This window comes from Benincasa hispida, chromosome 11 (assembly GCF_027475165.1).
Source record: "Benincasa hispida cultivar pf3 chromosome 11, pf3_genome.v1.1, whole genome shotgun sequence".
Taxonomy (NCBI): domain Eukaryota; kingdom Viridiplantae; phylum Streptophyta; class Magnoliopsida; order Cucurbitales; family Cucurbitaceae; genus Benincasa; species Benincasa hispida.
The window spans coordinates 54,419,820-54,442,785 of NC_143488.1; positions in this window are offsets into that span (position 1 = coordinate 54,419,820).

Here is a 22,966-nt window from a genome sequence, read left to right on the forward strand (position 1 = left end):
ATACGATAGGTCTCCACCATCTCCCACTTTCCTAGTCGCATACACGATTGGTGTTTCCTCCTTCGTCTACCTCATACCAAGTCTGAACAAAGCCCATCCTTTGGATTTTCACACTGAGAATACCAAGGTAGCCTTGTTGGTGGTGTCATACTCAACTCGACACCATCAAGGTTTTCTGGAGGCCATTCGTGCTATTACTAAGGAGTTCGTGACTGAGGCGATTGTTGAGGACGAGTGCGAAGAGTTCGTGCTGTGTTGCGGTCATGTAGATCGAGCATTTGAGGTTGCTATTGTTCGAGCAGTCATGCGCAACGGAGCGTGGAGACGTTTCTTCAAATGTTCGTAGAGTTTGTCTCTTTGTTCATTTGAGTTTTTCATGCTGTAATTTCTGTATGGATTGTATTACCACTTATTTGAAGTCGACTGTAAATGTATTGTTCATTCATGATTGTGATTTGGAATTATCTTTCTTCCGCTGCGCATGGAAATCTCGAATATGATTTCCTTCAATTGGTATCAGAGATAGGTTCTCTGATATTGTAAATTACATATCTAAATCATACGCATTTTTTAGTCGCAGTGGGTTTTTGCATTTGTGGTTAACCGTTTTCTGCATCTGTGGTTATGTTAATGAATGTTTTGGGTTTAAATTGTCTTTTTGTTAAAGCTTTCGGTATTACAAAGTGTGAATTATAAGGGCCCCTGTGTTTTTGGGCGAAATTAACATCACAATCGAGTATGTAATTCAAAAGATTTAAGTTCATCGAGTCGTTCGTGATAAAGCTTCGGTGCATGGCGATGCGGTTCAAAACGAAGAAGAAGACCAAGCGTTGGTCGGATCGTGTAGACTCAGGTAAACAATCGTTGGGATTTAACTAAGCGATCGTTTTGTTTTTTTTAGACGATCATGTAGTATTTTCTAAACGTTCGTTTAGCAAATGCTAAGCGATGGGGTAAATCGTTTACCATATCGCGTGGAGTTGGTTGCGCAATCGCGTAGGCGCTGAAGGTAGACGATCGTAGTGGGAGAATGCGATGCTAATCGTTTAAAAGAAGGCGCACGCTAGACGATCGTGTAATTAGCAAGCTTCATCGCTTAGTTACTACCTATACGATCACGCATATGCGATACGGAGGCGCTAGCTAAGCGATTGCTTAGGCAATAGTGCTTCGCAGCATCGTAGTCGTTTAGGCGATCACGGAAGGCGGGTGTTGTGTGGAGCGCGCTAAAGCGATTGTGTACTTTAGGCTTCTTGCTTAGTAAAGGTACACGAACGTGTAATAATAGCTAAATGATCGTTTGGATTTTTCTAGACGATCGTATAGTAAATGCAAAACAATTGTTTAGCTCTAGGAGCGCTGGTAAGCGATAGAACGAAGTGTTTGTTTTATCGTGTAGACGATCGCGGGGTGCTTAGTATACGATGGTTGGAGAAGCGATGCTTTGCCCGAGCGATTCAAGACCCGATTCGCCTATTTGAACCGGAGACTCGTTGTCTTTGTAATAGTTAGCTTTCCTTTTTTGGTTTTAAGGCAATTTTACCCGGTTCATTAACTTTGGATGCTTATACATGTGATGTATGGTGCTTATATATCAAAGTATTTATCCTATAGTTAAAACCCACCTTAGGTTGTGCAATTATTCATGCATCATGTATAATAATTGTTATAATATTGTCTGAAAAAATTATTTGAAAGCATGCGCATGCATCATGAAATATAAGAGTTATATTTTGCATGCATTGAGCATTATCATGCATCATCCTTTTCTTATAAGTGTTATAGTCTAAGGGTGAATGGAAGCATGTTTTGCTTGTTTCATTGCGGTTTTGTATAAGTGTTATATAAAAGAAATAGCAATGAATAGACAATGCATTGAGCATGACACTTAGGCCGTTTATAATCGTTATGAATGCCTTTCATGTGTTAGCTTCACATTGTGGTTGTTTCCATTTATAAGTGTTATGAAGGAAATTAGACCTAAATTCAATAATTCAGAGTTGCATGCGGATTTAGGGTGAACTCAAGTTTTTTAAAAGGGTTTTAAAAATTTGATTGAAATAGACCTAAGTTCAAATGGTTCTAAAGAGTTTAGTAACCTAGATTAATCTTTTATTAAATTGGTTGAATAAAAGATTAAATTTGTTGTAAACCTATCTATAAGGGACCTTTTGTCTAAGGCGGGTTCTGGCTAGGCTAGGGTTCTTAAGTTGACGGAAACGTAACACCCCTACCTAGGAACCTACTTGGAAAGGTGAATTAGATAGATTTTCAACAAGCATGTGACGATTTGGTCAAAGACTCCGTTAAAGAGTTTAATGGATGATGATCAAAAGTTGTTTAACTATCTAAGGTAAAAGTTGTTTAACTATCCAAGGTAAAAGTTACTCTTGGGCAAACCTAAAAGTCACTTAGTTAAAATCCTTAGTGGTGTTTTTTCTAAGTAAGCTAAACCCTAGGTTATAAAATACTCAATGAGAGGAAGAGGCGTATCAGATATGTCTATGATTCCATTCACGTTTCTCCCTGTATGTTCACGCCGTGAGATTCATGCTTGGTCTCATGGTGCCCAAGATGCATCCCCCTTCGGATGGTGTTTGCATGAGTCAATATCCAGGTGAACGGAGAGAGTATTTATAGTAAGTAGGTGAAGGGTGTGTGTCAACACGTCCTATGGTTTTTGTCATTGGTTCACACCGTGAGATCATTTTGTACGCCCTCGTGTCGCCTTCGGAGCGTCCCCCTTCGGATGGGTTTTGTGTAGTTGGTCAATATCAAGGTGAACTCCAGAAATGGATAGGGTTGCTTTAGGTTTTGCCCCAATTAGATTTTTTCCCTTCGGATTGGCCTTTTGGAATGAACCTCATATTAAGTAAGTTAATGATCTCTTGGCCAAATCAATGATGGCTTGTCATTATAGGAACAAGAGTTGTTCTGGTATTAATGACTGGTTGAGAACTTCTCAATTCAGAGGAGGGATAGCTGACCTCCCTTCAGCGGCTTTTGTCCTAAACCTTTGAAGCGTCATTTCGAAACTAGATGTCACACGAGGTTCATGTTAGTATTACAATGGGTATTTGCTTAAAACGTAATGTAGGTCAATGTGTTTTTCTTTTCAGCAACTCGTTAGTATTTCTGTTTAAAGCTTTTAATAATGACCGATTATTTACAGTGGAAAGAATCATGTGAAATGAATTTCGTTGCAAATGGCCTTCATCCTACCACTCTCCAAAAGAGGAGACAGGACAGTAAATATGATTTATTGGTCTTGGAGACGTGTCTGGTAGAGAATGATGATTCGATTTGGATCCTAGATTCAGGTGCTACCAATCATGTCAGTTCCTCTTAGCAAGCAATTAGTTCCTGGCAAACATTGCCACGGGGAGAGATGACTCTTCGAGTCATTATTGGTGAGATTGTTTCAGTTGTTGTTGTAGGCAGGATGAAGTTATTTGTTGACAAGAAACGTTATCTGTTACTGGATAATGTTTTTGTAGTTCCTCATATTAAGAGGAACTTAATCTCGGTTTCTTGTTTCATTGACAATGCTACACCGTCTCCTTTTCTGAGAATAAAGTGTTTATTTTCAAGAATGGAGATTGGTTATGGTTGAATGGAAAATAACTTATATGTACTAAGGCCGTTAGTCATAAAAGCTTTGTTTAACACTGAAATATTTAGTACAACAACAACAGCTAAAAGACCAAAGGTTTCACAAAAGGAAAACGTCTATCTTTGGAATCTAAGGTTAGGTCACATCAACCTCAATAGGATTGAGAAGTTGGTGCAAAGTGGACTTCTAAAGAGTTTAGAAGAAAACTCCTTGCCAGTATGTGAATCATGCCTCGAAGGCAAGATAATTAAATGACCTTTTACTGGAAAAGCTTATAGAGCCAAGGAAGTCTTGGAGCTTGTACATTCAAACCTCTATGGTTCGATGAATGTTAGAGCTCGAGGTAGGTATGAATATTTCATCTCTTTCATAGATGATTATTCAAGATTTGGGTATCTCTTCCTAATGAAAAGTAAATCTGAAGCCCTTGACAAGTTCAAGGAGTATAAGACTGAAGTTGAAAATTTGTTAGGTAAAAAGATAAAAACACTATGATCTGATCGTGGTGGAGAGTATATGGACTTCTAATTCCAGAACTATATGATAGAACATAGGATTTTGTCCTAACTCTTGGCCCTTGGTACACCTCAGCAAAATGGTGTATCAGAAAGGAGAAATAGAACCTTGTTAGACATGGTTCGGTCTATGATGAGTTATGCTCATCTTCCATACTCGTTTTGGGTTATATCCTGAACTACGTTCCCTCGAAAAGTGTTTCTAAAACACCTTTTGAGTTATGGAGAGACCATAAAGGTAGTTTACACCACTTCACAATTTGGGGCTGTTCGACACATGTGCTAGCGACTAACCCAAAGAAGTTGGAACCGCGTTCGAAGATTTGCCTTTTTGTAGGCTACCCCAAGGAAACGAGAGGAGGATACTTCTATGATCCAAGTGAGAACAAAGTGTTTGTTTCCACTAATGCTATCTTCTTGGAAGAAGACCACATGAGGGATCATAAGCCACAAAGTAAGCTCGTTTTACGTGAGATCTCTAGTGAGACTGATACTGCTGAGGGTTCAACAAGAGTTATTAAACAGGCCGACAGATCAACAAGAGTTGTTGAGGTCGGAATGTCTAGTCACCCAACTCAAGAGTTGAGACTATCTCGACGTAGTGAGAGGGTTATGAACCCACCAGATCGCTACATGGGTTTGACTGAAGCCCAAAACGTCATTACGATGATGGGGTCGAGGATCCATTGTCTTTTTAAGAAAGCAATGGAGGATGTTGACAAAGATGAATGGGTTAAGGCCATAAACAAGGAAATGGAGTCTATTTACTTCAATAACGTCTGAGAGCTTGTTGATCCACCTGATGGGGTAAGACCTATTGGGTGTAAGTAGATCTTTAAGCGAAAGAGAGGTATAGATGGAAAGGTGTAAACCTTTAAGGCTATACTCATGGCAAAGGGTTATACCCAAGTTGAGGGAGTTGACTATGAGGAAACTTTCTCACCTGTTGTCATGCTGAAGTCTATCTATATTCTCCTGTCCATATCCACATTTTATGATTATGAAATATGAAAAATGGACGTCAAGACTTCCTTTCTTAATGGTAATCTTGAGGAGACCATCTATATGACTCAACTAGAGGGGTTTGTAGTTTCAGATCAAGAGCAAAGAGTTTGCAAGCTTAATAGGTCTATTTATGGGCTGAAACAAGCATCTAGATCTTGGAACATCAGATTTGACACTGCTGTCAAGTCGTTTGTCTTTGATCAGAACGTTGATGAGCCTTGTGTTTACAATAAGATCATCAACAGCTCAGTAACTTTCCTAATACTGTATGTGGATGATATCCTACTCATTGGGAAATGATGTAGGGTATCTGACTGATATTAAGAGTTGACTAGCTGCCCAATTCCAAATGAAATATTTGGGTGAGGCACAGTATGTTCTCGAGATCTAGATTATTCGAGATCACAAGAACAGACGGTTAGTCTTGTCTCAGGCATCGTACATTGATCAAATGTTGATCAGGTACATGATGCAGGATTTCAAGAGGGGTTTGTTACCCTTCAGTCATGGAATTGTTTTGTCTAAGGATTAATGTCTTAAGACACCTCAAGAGATTGAGGAAATGAGACGGATTCCCTATGCTTCTGCTGTAGGAAGCTTGATGTATGCAATGTTGTGTACTCGACCCGATATTTACTATGCAGTAGGAATTGTTAGTCGGTATCAGTCCCATCCAAGATTTGATCACTGGAAAGTGGTCAAGACGATCATCAAGTATCTTCAGAGAACGAGGGATTACATGCTTGTGTATGGAGATAAGAATTTGATCTTTACAGGATACACGGACTCTGACTTTCAGACCGGTCAAGATTCTCACAAATCAACATCGGGGACAATGTTTACTCTGAATGGAGGGTCTGTAGTCTGGCGAAGGATCAAGCAAGGATGAATCGCGGACTCCATTATGGAAGCCGAATACGTAGCGGCTTGTGAAGCAGCTAAAGAGGTTGTTTGGCTGAGGAAGTTCCTATCAGATTTGGAAGTTATTCCAAATATGGATATGCCTATCACACTGTATTGTGATAACAGCGGGGCTGTGGCAAATTCGAAGGAGCCTCGAAGTCATCATCGAGGTAAGCATATAGAACGGAAATATTACCTGATTAGGGAGATTGTGTATCGCGGTGATGTGATAGTCACGAAGATTGCATCGTCGAGGTAAGCACATAGAACGGAAATATCACCTGATTAAGGAGATTGTGATCGCGGTGATGTGATAGTCACAAAGATCGCATCGAAGCACAACGTTGCTGATCCCTTTACAATGGCCCTTATGGCTAAAGTGTTTGAGGGTCACCTGGAGAGTTTGGGTCTGCGGGACATGCGACATCTTGTCTAGGGCAAGTGGGAGATGATACTGGGGTATGACCTAGTTTATTGTATATTGTACATTTTTATATTGTATTGTACATTAGTCTCCTGAGTCATTAGGACAAGTGGGAGATTGTTGGGATTGGTGTCCTAATTCTCATGGAGTCTCGTTGTTTTGTAAAGATACACATTGTTCAATGAATAAAATAAGTGTTATTTAATTCTGACATTTACTCATATCCAATAAACAAAGCTCCTTGGTTATGTAATGTGAACTTAAGCATGTATATGTGATACACAAGTAGATCATGCCTTAAGTGATAACCTAAATAGGTCTGTAGTATAAGGATTAAGGTGGGATACCTGATTCTGGTGACACTATGGATACGACCCGCTTTATAGAGGTTTGCAAGGGTTGTAAACTCCTACATATGGTAGATCCTAACCATTCATGTGGAGACGTGCGAACGAGGGTGTCTTATAAAAGAGTTTATATAAGACCTAGACCACGAAATGACTAGACTCTGTATATAACGCCGTTGATACTAGAGACTTGTATTTCACCTAAATGACCATAAGTTATATGACCTCAATCCTGAGTGTTTTGAGAACTCCTGCCTTTGAGGACGGTCCTTTGATTAGTATGGGTGAGAGTGGCCAGATTGCCAACTCAACATGCCTACCTTTTTGGGGACTTATCTGATCTAGAAGCTGGGAACTCAATCCACAAGATGGAATTCACTCCTTTCCCGAAGCAGGGATAAGTAGAGAGATTGCTCCCTTAAAGGCTGATTCTGTGGCTTGAACATAGTGGCCACAGCTTCTCTTTGGAAGAGAAGACTCATTCATAGTAGAACTATGACTTATGTTCATTAGAAGGATCAGTGATAATTAAGGAGACAGATGTAACTACAAGGGCATAACGATTATTGGCCCAGTTGTACTTACGAGTGATCGGTGAAGGGTTGTCGTACTGTTGATTGGTTAAGATGGACACATAATATATCTGTGGTAAATAGAGTTCAGTTGTCGGTCTTTAGTGGAGTGTCTGGCAGTTAACGAATGGTGGATCTCGTGACTAAAGAGTTTAGTCAGTTATTCACGTACCATTGGAGCTTCATACTACAGGTCCATGAGGTCCCATTGGTAGCTCAATGGATTCAGTTGAGGATCAATTCTTGGTGTTGATTTGAAATGTTCAAATTAACAAGTGGTATTTTGATTATATATGATATAATGGGTATGATGTATGAGATACATCTAGTCGAGGATTGATGTAAATGAGATTTACATTTAGTGCCATAGAATAGAAAAAGAACTATGGTTTATATGTTTCATGAGATGAAATATTAAAACTATAGATTAATAATATAGTATGATAAATTGGTTATCATTTATATTTATAATAATATTAATTATTGGATAATTAATTAACTTTCTTTAATAACTAATTGAGTGGGTGGTTATTGGATTCATGGTAACCGTGAGTTTAAAAGGAAAATGGTTTTCCTAATTTTAAGATGATTTACAAACTGTTGAAGTTTTCATAAAAAGTTTTAGAGATTTCTCTCTCGCACAAAAAGAGATCTCACGGTAGTCGTCAAGTAAATACGGATTTACTAAACGACGATGGGGCGAGCTAAACGATTGTGCAGTGGTGAGCTGAATGATCGTGCAGTATTTACTTGCTAGACGATCGCTTGCCCTAAGTAAACGATCGTGTAGAGTCTGTAGGCGACAGACCAAGCTAAACGATGGGCTAAACGATCGCATAGCTTTTTCTAGACGATCATTTAGCTTTAGTGATACTCAACTCGACATCGTCGAGGTTTTCTGGAGGCCATTCGTGTTGTTGGTGAGGAGTTCGTGACCGAGGCGATCGTTGAGGACGAGTGCGAAGAGTTTGTGTTGTGTTGCGGTCGTGTAGATCGAGTGTTTGAGGTTGCTGTTGTTCGAGCAGTCGTGCGCAACAAAGCGTGGAGACGTTTCTTCAAATGTTCGTAGAGTTTGTCTCTTTGTTCATTTGAGTTTTTCATGTCGTAATTTTTGTATGAATTGTATAACCGCTTGTTTGAAGTGGACTGTAAATGTATTGTTCATTCATGATTGTGATTTAAAATTATCTTTCTTTCATTGCTCATGGAAATCTCGAATCTAATTTCCTTCACTACTTCGCCTATTCACCTTATTATTGACCCATGCAAACACTTTCCGAAGAGAGGTTGCCACTAATAGCAACTCGAAGCCGAGCATGGATCTCACAGTGTGAACTCTTAGAGACGTGAGAACTAGAATAATATATCTCATATACTATTAATCTTCCACTGAAGTGTTCTATTTTATAAAAGATTGGGTACTTTCTTGGTTATTAACTGACTAATATTAAACAACCTAAGTCTAGGTGATTTTTCCTAGCATAACTTTTATACCGGGATTAACCTATGATGTCTAGGTGATAAACAAATTTTATTACCTTACACCACTCATGCATGCTCATAAAACTAGGGTTATAAACTTAGACGCCAGTTTGATCTGCAGGCAGGAGGTGCTCTTTGTCAACTTAAGTACCCCCAACCTTAGACAAGATCACCCCGGGTAAGTAAACAACTCTTGTTTAACAAGTAATGACCTATTCTAACTCTTAAAAAAGGCGATTGAATTACATCGGTTAACCTTAGGTGAGCATGCATCTTATTTTTGTTATAGATTTTAAATCTCTAGTTTATTTTATAACAATTATAAAACATATTATAACATTTATAACCATAGAACATTCGTTTATAACATGCTTCCTTAAACTATCATGCTTTAGTATAACGTTTATATTAAAACTAAGCATGCATACTATATACATTATAACACTTATAATATATAACAAATGTATGCGACATGTTTATCCTATAGTGGGGTATTTAAAAAACTATATGGCATACTTTATGCACACATAATCAAACACTATTATACATCAAATGCATAGTAATTAAACAACACTAAAGTGGATTGGTTTTGGCAATAAAAGCAAACAAACAATTAAATTATTATATAATTCAGCAAGCAGCTCCCTCGAACTAACTTCAAACACTTTGTACCAATCTAAACTAGCCAAAAACCACTCGGACCGGCTTGAAAACACCAAAAACCAAGTTGAATCGGTCAAATTAGCTCAACCAAGTCAACTGGACTGGTCCAGACCATTTGCACCATCTGGTCAATGCACGCGAGTGCGGTCAATGGGTGAAAGCGTGTGGGTTGCGAAGCGGGCGCGCAGGTCAGAGCTTCGGGCGGGTCAGGTCACTGACAGACGGCAAGTGCGCGAGGCGCTGGTGGAACCGAGTCACACGCATGAAAAAACGAACTGGGTTTGGGCTCCTGATGGGTCGGACGTTAAGAGACAGCTGGCGCGTGCAGGAAACACCACCGAACTGGGTCGGGTTTCCTGGTTCTCGGGTCTGGTAGGGAATTTTCGTGTCTGAAAGCAAACTCTCGAGTCGATGAGCCTTTCTATACCAATAATGAAGTTACCTCTTTGTTGGAACCGAGCAATTACAGCCTAATAACGACTCTAATGACTTTAGAAAATTTACAGACCCTTTGCCACACATTAATGCTCATAAACATATGAGCAATTACAAATTTTAACAAGTTATTAAAGAAAACTAATGCTAAAACTGTAATGTATCCATTTTAGTCAACCAAACATCCAATCAATGAAAAAACACCCACCAATTTGCAATAGAAAGTTATAAGCATGCTCTAATACCATTTAATGGATAATAATGAACGCATGCACAACACAACAGAAGCGATGAATTTGCAACGTTTTAATTGCAATAAAAACAAGAATATGCATGCAAAAGGGATAGAAAATACAACTTTTGAAGACTCCACCGCAAACCTCCTCTCCCGTGCACGAACCACACCACCAATGGTAAATCCCCACTATTCTCTGGTTGAGGAATACCGCCGTGGGGCCGTTTTATTAGTGAAAATAAGGGAGTTTCACTATAGAAAGAAGGAGAGTAAAGAAGAGTTGACGTGGAAGAGTTTAGGTCAAAAGTTGTGGAAGCATTAGTCTCGCAAAATTAAAAAACAAAGTCATTTAAAGAGAAAACACATGCAATATCTCATTTTTCATGTCTTCCACCTCAAACGCCACTAGCATGTAATCTCTAGGTGTCAAGCTTGGGAAGTGTCACTTCAAAGTCCACTAAGTTAGTGGAAAAATCCAACAATTGGATTTTTCCATTAACTAAAAATAATAATTAAAAAATCAAGTTTTTTATGAAAAGCATTTTCATAATTTAGAAAATAATTAAAAAAAACAAATTTAATATCACATATTAAATTGTTTATGACACCTAGTTTTGATTAATCACATTAATCAAGTTTTATGAAACACTTACATGCTAATAAACAAGAATACTCTCAAACATAATCAATTAATCAATTAATTATATAATTGTAAATTATATCGCATATAAAATACAATTTTCCCTTAAGATCGAATTTGAACATTTCAAATTCTCACTTCACCTAGTTCTTCAATTTTGTCTGTAGTGAGCTTGCAAAGAGACCTGATAGACCTATAGATCATGGGCTCCAACGATCCGAGACTAACCGGTCAAACTCTTTAATTTAGTTAATCAATATTCGTTAACTAACAAGATTGTCCACTATAGCCTGTAGTTGCACCCCCCTTACTATAGATATATTGTGTGTCCATGTGATATAACCGTCATCAATAAGTTGATCCTTCACAGGTTGTTCGTAACCTAAGCTAGATCAACTACCGAAATACCCATGAGTTACATCTTTTCTCCTTAAGTACCACTGTCCCTCTTATGAACAATTGATTTAGGATTTTAATCACTAAATTCATTCCCTTTCAGGCCAACGAGAGGATGGGGCCTCTTGTTCAAGACCCGGGATCAATCCTTAAGGGAACAACCTAATCCAAGTACTATAGATTGTTTAGGTTATTTTACTCGAACTTGATTAAGTTTATGTCTCTACATAAAGTCCAAGTATTCAGGACAATAGCCAAGGGTTCATAGTTTATTAAATTTAGAGTTATTAAACAATCAATAACACTTGTCTGAATAAACTTTATATATATTTACTATTTACAAAACTATGAGTTTTAGGACATACAACCTAACAAAAACAAATATTGATGATATGAAAATTATATTTAAAAGTGTAAAATTAAATAATTTATATTTTGAGTGACTAAAAGTGTATTAGGGAGTGACTTTGAACATTACAAAAATAATTTTAACAATTTAAAAATAAGTCCCAAACATACACTTAGCCTTGCCAAAAAAAAAAATGTTAAAAAATGTTCCCACCATTAGTATAATGATCATTTTGTTTGAAGTTTTCATGAGCTCGAAAAGGACAAAGTTTAAAACAAATTATATAATCTATTTTACAAAACTTGGGGACTAAAATAGCCAATTTAAAAGCTTAAAAACCAATTGCATCTATTCTTGAAAACTCAGGGAGTAAAAAAATATTTTTCTCTTTTGTCTAATTTTTACACCAATTTTTTTACAACAAAATATAAACCATAACTTCAAGTTAAAGTATATATCCCACAAAACTCCAAACATAAAAATCTTCCCCTTAAAACTTTCCAAAACTATGAATATCCACACACAAAAGAAAAAAAAAAGCATATTTGGTTATTAACACACAATCAATTACTAACGTATTGTTGGGAATGTCCTAGAACTCACAATTCGTAAATTTTGTGTTAAAAATTCTATTTATCAATAAAATATTATTGAGTATCTTATTCAATAAAGTCATTAATATGGCATTCTATCATGAAAATCCAATGAATACATTTCTTTATAACGACCGTTTACTGTTAAAACTGACTATTTCAAACTAAAATGACCTAGGGTAAGACGATTTTAATCTTGAGATTACTATGAACTCCTGTTTATTTTGGGATTATCCTTTGATCTATATAGGTGAGAGTAGTCCAATAGCACTGCTCAATAAGCCTCCCATTTTTGGGATAAGACCGGTAAGATAGCTGGGGACATAGCTATGCAAGATGGAATTCATTCCTACCCGACTTAGGGTTAGCATATAGGTTGTTCTCTTAAGTGCTGATGCCTAGTCTTGAACAATGGGGCCTACCTTCTCTTGGTAGAGAGGGATATGATTTATAAATGATATTATAAATCAGTTGTTCAATAGAAGGTCAGTGGGAACTTAAGATGTAAGATGTATTTAAGGGGTAAAACGATAATTTTGACCTAGCTGTAAATATGAACGACCTGTAAATGATCAACTTATTGATTATGGTCGAAATAGACATAAATATATCTACATTGAGAAGAGTGCAACTATCGAGCTATAGTGGTGTGTCTTGATAGTTAACGAATAGTAATTAATTCGGTTTAAAGAGTTTAACTGATTAAATACAAATCGTTGGAGCTCATGATTTGTAGGTCCATTAGGTCCCTCTACTAGCTCATAAATTGGAATAGCAAATTAAGTATTCATTAGATGAATTTTGGAATTAGAGTTATGAATTTAAAATGTTCAAATTTAATTTTTAGGGTTTTCATTTGATTGTATGTGATACAATTAAAAACGTTTAATTTAGTTGAAATTCAACGAAATTAGAGAATCAATTAATATTTAAATTATGATTTAAATATTAAATTGAATTCTATTGGTGAAATTGGTATTTTATTAATTTAATATTAGGATATTAAATTAATATTCTTTTAATTAACAAGTTTAATTAAAATTAAAATTAGTTTTATTTAAATTAATTATTTTGAATTAATTTTATACAACTAATTTTAAATAAAATGGTTTTATTCAAAATCAATTTTCAATTTTAAAAATTAGTTTTAAGTTAGTGGATTTTTCCAATTTAGGAAAAATCCACTAACTACAATATAATGAAATTTCACCAAATTTCAATTGTTTTTTGCAATTATCACCAAGTAGGTGGTGCCATTCATGCAATGCTACTATCATGCATAATTTCACGCAAAGAAATGAGGGAGAATTTCTGGAAATTGGTCTGAAGTGTTGCAGAAATATGAACCCTCACAAACCTACCAAAATTCCTCTCCAATTCATATAGATTTGAGTGTTTCCACCACATATTCCTTCTTGAGCTTTGTAGAGAAGATCTTGATGGTGATCTTGTTGAAGTTTCAAGCTCAATCTTGGAGTATTTTTGTTGAATTCGTGGATTAAGTCTTCAAAGATAATGTTTACTTCAAACCCTCTATGAATATCACTTGAATCGCATGTTTAAAACTCAAATTAAGAGTAGTTATAATGCTTATTGGTTCTGATTTGTTCTGTTGCATGTTATATTACTCTTTCAATTGGTATCAGAGCATGATTTAGGCACTCAATTATCGTTAATTTGAGTTTGGTGGGTGAATTTCTAAGCATGTTTGAGTATGTGACTGATATGGTTTAAATTCAACTTTGGCATTAGAATTCTCTTTGATTTCCATGTTAAATTTATAATTGGCTCTTGTTTGATGAGCTTATGTGTGTGCCCTAGAGTCTTTAATTTATTTGGAGTTATTAGAGTCCGAATTAGGCTGTAATTTGAAGATTGATGCAAGCATATTCGAGCAGAAAACTGGAGCTGAGCCTTCTACCCAAGAGTGTCACGACGTTGTTCATCGAGCGTTGCAACGCCACGGGCTCGCTGATGAACAACGTTGCAATAGTGGGATGCAGCGTCATGATGCTGTTTATCTCAAGAGTTTTTGCTTCGTGTGTTGCCTGGCTGCTTCTTGGGTTGAAGAAATCGGATTGATTGGTTCTCCTCCAAATAGGTCCGGTTCAACTTCCTTTGGTACCTTGGTGGTCCGGTTTAGGCGATTCGGGTTTGGTTCGGGTCGGTTTGAGTGGTTTTTCATCAGATTAAAGTTGTTCATGAGCCATTTTTGTAATAATTTAGCTTATTTGTTTGCTTAGAATGCCAAAGTTGAACCATATTAGTGCTATTTAATTATTTATGCATATGATGTGTATTATTTTTTAATTAAACATGTTTGTGCATAAAGTATGCCATTTTAGATTTCAAATCCCGCCATAGTTAAATATGTTACATGCATTATTGTATGTTATAAATTAGTTATAGTATATTGTATGCATGCTTTAGCATTTGTTAAAAATTGATGTAATTGCTATGTTAATTTTTGCCTTTGAAGCATGTTATGGTTGGTTTAAAGAATGTTTATTTTATAAGTTTGTTATAAAATGAAATTAGACTTTAAAATCCATAACAAAGAGACACAACATGCTCACTTAGGTCAAAAACTAGTTTTAAACCGTTAAAATAGATTGTTACCTTATAAAATTTGGTTTCAAACTCAAATCAGTTCATAAACCTCTCTAAGGCTGGGTGTACTTAAGTTGACGGTTTACGTAACACCTCCTACCTAGGGATTATGACTGAAAAATTAAGCGTTGTTAACTGGTTTTATGAGCTTGTGTGAGCGGTGTGAGGTTTAAAATTGGTTTAAACACATAGACATCATAGGTTAATATCCAAATATAATGTTATACTTGGATAAAATCACATAGACTTAGGTTCTTCTTAATTAGTCGTAATAAAACCTAAGTAAATGAATACCCAAACTTTTATAACACTTCAGTGGGAGATTAACAATATATTCCTTATAAAATTAATAGCTCTCATGTCCCCAAGAGTTCACACCGTGAGATCCATGGTCGGCTTTGTGTCGCTTTTATCGCGACTACTCCATATAGAAACTGTTTGCATGGGTCAATAACAAGGTGAATGGGGAAAGTAGTTCATAGTAAGTGGGTGAAGAAAATGTGTCAACATTGTTCTACGGTCTCCTCCATTAGTTTGAACCGTGAGATTCCTATGTTGCATCTGTTTTTGTTTTTAGGCCGCACTAGCTAGTCGTTAACCACGACGATCCCCATGGAGGGTTGTAACATAGGATTCAGAATAACCCAAGCTTCATAAATGAATAGGGTCTTATAGTTCTGTCTTGGATATTGTCTTCATCTTGGGGTCATATTCATACCGTTCTATAAAATCTGAAAATGGCAGGTCACACTTACAAGAATTACTAATTATTAGTAAAGATCTTGACAAAAAACGATAACCAAAAAAACTATAGGAATACAGAGTTATTCTGATATAGTATTTGGTCAGGATTGTCTTACTTCAATGAAGGAAATTTTTTATTGCCCCACGGTAGCAACTGTTCTAAATCACTAAAGTATTGTTGCAAATAAATAAAGTTTTTTGGGTACTTTATTATTATTGCTAAAAATTGAATTTAGATGCATAAGTTTAATATAATTTGTTTAAATTATTTCAGTAATGTCAAATTCAATTATACAACTGTTTGCTTCTAATAAGTTTAACGGAGAAGGATATTCAAACAGAAAATCCAACATTAATACGATATTAGTTGTGGATGATTTGATGTTTATGTTGACGGAAGAATGTCCTCCGATTCCCAGTATAATAGCGAACCGAAATGTTTGGGACATCTATGATCGGTGGATTAGGGCTAACAAAAAAGCCAGGGCTTATATCTTAGCAAGTATATTCGATGTAATTAATAAGAAACATGAGATAATGCCCACTGCCTGTGAGATAATGGTGTTGCTCCAAGAGATGTTCGGGCAACCGTCATCCTCTATTCGACATGAAGTCATTAAGTATGTTTATAGTACTCGCATGAAAGATGGTACCAACGTTAGAGAACATGTTCTCGATATGATGTTCAATTTTAATATTACTGAAGCTCATGGGGCGATGATAGATGAAATCAATCAAGTCAGTATGATATTAGAATCTCTTCAGGAGAATTATCTACCTTTCAGAACTAATGGTGTTATGAAAAAAATTACTTACAATTTTACTACACTGTTGAACGAGCTATAGACATATCAGTCTATGATGAAACTCAAAGAAAGTGAAGTAAATGTTATTTCACGACCGAAAAAGTTTCTAAAGGGTTCTACGTCTGGAACAAAACCCGTTGATAAAAAGATGTATGTTCCTTCTTCTTCAAAAGACAAGGTTGTACAAATGAAGAAGAAGGGTAAAGGAAATAAGAAAACCACTACAAAGAAGAACAAAAACAAAAACAAGGCTCCCAAAGGGAAGTGTTTCAATTGCATAGAGAATGGGCACTGGAAGCGTAACTGCCAAAGTATTTAGCCGAAAAGAATGTGAAGAAGGCAAACCAAGGTAAATCAGATTTACTAGTAGTTGAAACATGTCTAGTGGCAAATACTCACCTAACTTGGATATTAGATTCAGGTACCGCTAATCATGTTTTCACTTTTCTATAGGATACTAGTTCTTGGAGATAACTTTCTAAACAAGAAATGACTTTCAAGGTGGGAACGGGAGAAGTCATTTCGGCTCATGCAGTGGGAGATGTCAAGCTATTTTCTGGAGAATCTTTCATCTTACTTAGAAATGTATATTATGTACCTCAGATGAAAAGAAACTTAAACTCCATTTCCTGTCTGCTAGAAAATAGATACAAAATATCTTTTGAATCTAATGAAGTGAATGTTTTTTCAAGAGGTATTCATATTTGTTCTGCAAGACTCGATAATAATGCAAGACTCGATAATAATTTGTACATATTAAAATCATCCAGGACACAGTCATTGGACTGCTGTAAAAAATATCCTTAAGTATCTAAGGAGAACGAGGGACTATATGCTTGTGTATGGACCTAAGAATTTGATCCTTACTAGATACACTAATTCTGATTTTCAGACTAACATAGATTCAAGATATCTACTTTAAGATCATTTTTCACTCTCAATAGATGAGCTATAGTTTGAAGAAGCATTAAATAGAGTTGTATCGCTGACTCCATGATGGAAGTAGAATACGTAGCCACATGTAAAGCCGCTAAATAAGCAGTATGACTATGCAAATTCTTGGCTGTCTTGGAAGTAGTTCCAGATATGCACCTACCCATCACTATATTGTAACAATAGTGGTGTTTTTGCAACTCAAAATAACCAAGGAGTCACAAACGTGGAAAACATATTGAGAGAAAGTACCATCTCATCAGAGAGATAGTACATCGAGAAGACGTGATCATCACAAAGATAACCTCCAAATACAACCTTATTGATCCATTTACAAAGGCTCTCTCGACTAAGTGTTCGAGGGCCACCTGGTTGGTCTTGGACTCTGAGCAACGTAATCTAGGAAAAGTGGTAGAATATCTATGGTATTAGTGCCCTAGTTTATTGTATTTTTCCTCTATGTTTCTCAACATTATATTGTATATATTTATTCTCATTGGAGTTTTAATCCAAGTGGGAGATTGTTGAGAATATCCTAGAACTCGCAGTTCGTAAATTTTGTGTTAAACATTCTATTTATCAATAAAATATTATTGAGTATCTTATTCAATAAAGTCATTGATATTGCATTCTATTATGAAAATCCAATAAACAAATCCATGGCTATAGTATGAATACTTTAACTTTATGTGGTGATAAAAACAGGATCAAGTTATAGTATGTAGCCTAAATGGTCTATAAGTATATGGATGAAGTTGGGTATTTCATCCTGGTAACACTATTGAATGCGGCCCATTTTATATACTGATACAAATGATGTGATCCAAAGATCATTCATGTAGAGACATGTTTGTGGGAACATCCTATGCAATGAGTTTGCATAAGACTAGACCTTGAAATAGTCACTTTTCTTTATAACGACCGTTTACTATTAAAATTGAATATTTCAAACTAAAATTACCTAGGGTAACACGATCTTAATCCTGAGATTACTATGAACTCCTGTTTATTTCAGGATTATCCTTTGATCTACATAAGCGAGAGAAGTCTAACAACACTGCTCAATAAGCCTCCCATTTTGGGGATAAGACCGGGTAGATAGCTAGGGACATAGCTATGCAAGATGGAATTCATTCCTACCCGACTTAGGGTTAGCAAATAGGTTGTTCTCTTAAGTGTTGATGCCTAGTCTTGAACAACGAGGCTCTGCTCTCTCTTGGTAAAGAGGGATATGATTTATAAATGGTATTATAAATCAGTTGTTCAATTGAGGGTTTGTGAGAGCTTAAGGTGCAAGATGTATTTACAGGGATAATACGGTAATTTTGATCCAACTGTAAATACGAACGATCTGTAAAGGATCGACTTACTGATTATGGTCGAAATGGATATAAATATATCTACAGTGAGAATAGTGCAACTATCGAGCTTTAGTGGTGTGCCTTGATAGTTAACAAATAGTAATTAATTTGGTTTAAAGAGTTTAACTGATTAATTACAAATCATTGGATCTCATAATCTGTAGGTTTATTAGATCCCTCTACTAGCTCATAAATTGGAATAACAAATTGAGTATTAGTTGGATGAATTTTGGAATTAGAGTTATGAATTTGAAATGTTCAAATTCAATTTTTAGGATTTTCATTTGATTGTATTTGATACAATTAAAAACGTTTAATTTAGTTGAAATTAAACGAAATTGGAGAATCAATTAATATTATTATGATTTAAATATGAAATTGAATCATATTGATGAAATTGGTGTTTTATTAATTTAATATTAAGATATTAAATTAATATATCTTAATATTAAATTAAATTAATATTCTTTTAATTAAAAATTTAATTAAAATCAAAATTAGTTTTATTTAAATTAATTATTTTGAATTAATCTTATAAAACTAATTTAAAATAAAATGGTATTATTTAAAATCAATTTTTAATTTTAAAATTGGTTTTAAGTTAGTGGATTTTTCTAATTTAGGAAAAATCCACTAACTACACTATAATCGAATTTCACAAAATTTCAATTGGTTTTTGCCATTATCGCCAAGTAGGTGGTGTCATTCATGCAGCGCTACTATCCTGCATGATTTCAGTGTATATGTACATTCTTCATGCAAAGAAATGAGGGAGAATTTCTAAAAATTAGTCTGAAGTGTTGCATAAATAAAACCCTCACAAACCCACCAAAATTCCTTTGCAATTCAGCTAGATTTGAGTGTTTCCACCACATATTTCTTCTTGAGCTTTGTAGAGAAGATCTTGTGTAGTGGTCAAGCTCAATCTTGGAATATTGCTGCGAATTCGTGGATTAAGTCTTCAAAGGTAATGTTTGCTTCAAACCTTCTATGAATATCACTTGAATAGCATGTTTAAAACTCAAATTAAGAGTAATTAGAGTGCTTATTGATTCTGATTTGTTCCACTGCATGTTATATTACTCTTTCACATATAACCTAATGGTAAGATCATTTTTAACTTTTATTTATATATATATACATTTTACTTTTTAAATAAGGGTACTATTGCAACTTTTAAAAGCTTATAGGTATTTATGCAACGGGATATTAATGGTTTTTATTCATATATAAGCAGTAAGACCGTAAGGGTATTTTTGAACTTTTTTTTATGTTTTAAGAGCATTTTTTAAACTTTTTAAAGTTCAAGGGTATTTTTGAAACAAAATAATAGTAGTTTCCATCCAAAATTAACGATAAGGGAATTTTGAACTCTTCTTGAAAGTTTAAGGGTCTTTTTGAAACTTTTGAAAGTTCCCCGACACAAATTACGAAGTTAAAGAATATTTTGCATAACTTAGTATAAAAATTTTAGGGATGCAACACATATGGAAGTCAAAGTATCTACCCCAATCAATATTAAAATCCCAACTTTATATATCTTGGTTAATTTTATAATATGGTCGTGCTTGACGATAAATTTGATATTTATAATTTTAAAAGTTATAATTTGATTCCAATAATTTTGTAAAATCTTCCTAGTTTCTTTTTCTTTTTAGAAATTTCCGAATTGTTTTCATAAAATATCGAATAAAAGTTATCCACATTTCGTAACACCAAGAATATTTTAAGAGACCTAATAAGATCACAAGAACTAAATTGAAGCTAAACATAACCAAGAATGTTTGTTATGAGACTATAATAATAATTTAACCTAAATGAATCTAAATATGAAACTAAATTGTCAATAAAACTACCTAATTCTGAATTTTCATTTTCCAACACTCCCAAGAAAACGAAAATGAGAGAGAATGAGAAAGAAACACATGTTACACACATGTTGTGTTTTATTTTGACTTTTAGGTGAATGCATGTCCCAAAAAAATGGAAAATCCATGGTCAAAATCTTGAATAATTTACTTGTTTGTTATTATTGTTGGGTTGAAAAGTTTGGTGAGATAGCTTAATCAATTCCTAGAAAATGCATAAGAGAGAAGAAAAGAAAACAGAGACAAAAATACAAATTCAAATTGCTTTAAGTAAGTTGTAAGAGGGAAGGTTCTTCACCTAGCACTGCACCAACTGTTGAGACCTAACTTTGAAAAATATAACCAAACCCTCCCTCTTTCTCTCCAAGTAATAACAGAAAACTTGGCAATTATAATATATTTTGATAACATACAATTTTTGTCTATATATTTTCGTCCACGTACTTTCAATTTAATTTTGGTTCTTGTATTTTTTATAAATATTAGATTTAATCTTTTAAAAAGTTAATTTTTATTGAAATTGGCTAAATAATATTATTAATTTTCATGCAAGAAAATATAATATGAGAATTTATTTTCAAAATTTATAGCGAAGATGTTAGTAAATAACAATAGGTCTTTGAAAAATATCAATAATATAAAAGGGCTAAATTTAAGATTTCTTCATTTTAATGATTAAAATTCAACAAACTTCAAACTATAAAGACCAAAATGATATTTTAACCTATATTTTTCATCATTTTACTTTAAGACTTGGTTTTTTAGTTCATATATTTTTATATGTCCAAATTTGGTCCTTATACTTTCAATAAATCTTAAAAACAACCATTGACATTGTTAGTTTTTATTGTTATTATTTTTTTAAGTTAGTCTCTATTAACTTTTCCTCTTAAATTTTAGGGGTCTTTTTTTGTTTTTTGGGATGTAGATAACCAGAATCTTAAATGCCTAAAATTATAGATATTAGAAATTATCCATGTTTGTTTTGTAGGAATATTTTTGTAGATACCTATAAATATTTTGATAACTGTGTTTGTTTCGTAGGATTTCTAGTTGGGAGTGCCTTAAATTTACATAATGTTCCAAGAATGCCCTTATCACTATTTATTAATTTATAATTAATTTGATATAATTTGAACTTTTATAACATATTTATTTTTATCCATTTGAATTTCTTTTAAAATTAATACAATTTATATTATTTTTAAATGTTATTTTTCTCGAAAAAATAATATCATAATTTAAGATTTTTTATAAAATAAATATTCATTTAAATTTAAATTTAAATATATTGCTAAAAAATAATAAGAATTACGATATAATTAAAAATATATGATATATATGGTTGACAATATTTATTTTAATTATATAATCCAAATGAAGGTTAATATATATATATGTGTGTGTGTAAACTAAAATAAAAAGGAGGACAAAAATAGAAAATGGGGATGCCCTCAACTCGGGAATCTAAAAAATCCATCTTTTAGTAGGCCACCTAAAACTCTCCAAATCCTTCATCCAGGCATCCTGATGCCTGAAAATCTTCAGATGTCGATGCATCTTACAATAGTGAAAAACAAACGCGGTAATCCAGATGCTCACTCTATTGAAATCTAGAATGTACACGAAACAAACGACTCCATAGAAACATATTCACAATGTCTTTTTATGCAAGAAAAATATTATTATATTTAACTAATTTTGATATAAAAAAATTAACCCTAAATGACTAAATTTAAGTTTTATTGAAAGTACATATTAAAAAATTATCGAGATTAGAATAAAATGAAACTTAAAATATAAATACTAAAATGATATTTTAACCCTAAAGGTTAATCTCTCATGTTGGTCCCTTTGATTAAGAGGTCGCTACAAATTCTAGATAGAAACAATTTTTCTGATGGTGACGGTTTTTTGTTAAACGTAGTAGAAAAAGGAGAATAAAGTGTGTATGAAAAGTAAAACATCTACTCACATTAGACTGGTTGTATTAGTAGAATTTAAGATGGGTAAAAAAAAATACATAGGCAGGTGGGGATTAAATTAACTAAATCCCTAATGCATTTAAAAACATAACAATCAATCTATTTAATCTTCACAAATATCTCATACTAAATATCCCATAAAATGATGGTCAAATAAGATAATAGTGAGACATCTAAGAAAATCTAACCAAACTATAGAGGCTAAGGAGTTGTTGGGGGAGACATCATGATTACTGAAAATCATTGAAATGCATGAAAAATCAAAGACGAAACGAAAATGGGATCGTGAAATGTGAAAACAGTAGAAAAGATGATTGGGTTAAAAACTGTCGAAGCAGAATGAGTTCAATATTACAAATTGAACCCAAAAGGCTCAATCCAAACATGGATTTTGAATTACATTACAATCCAAATATATATTCTATTACGAGCTCTCAAACTACCCGTAATTGTAACTTCCAAACCAAACCAAACTTATAGAGATCAA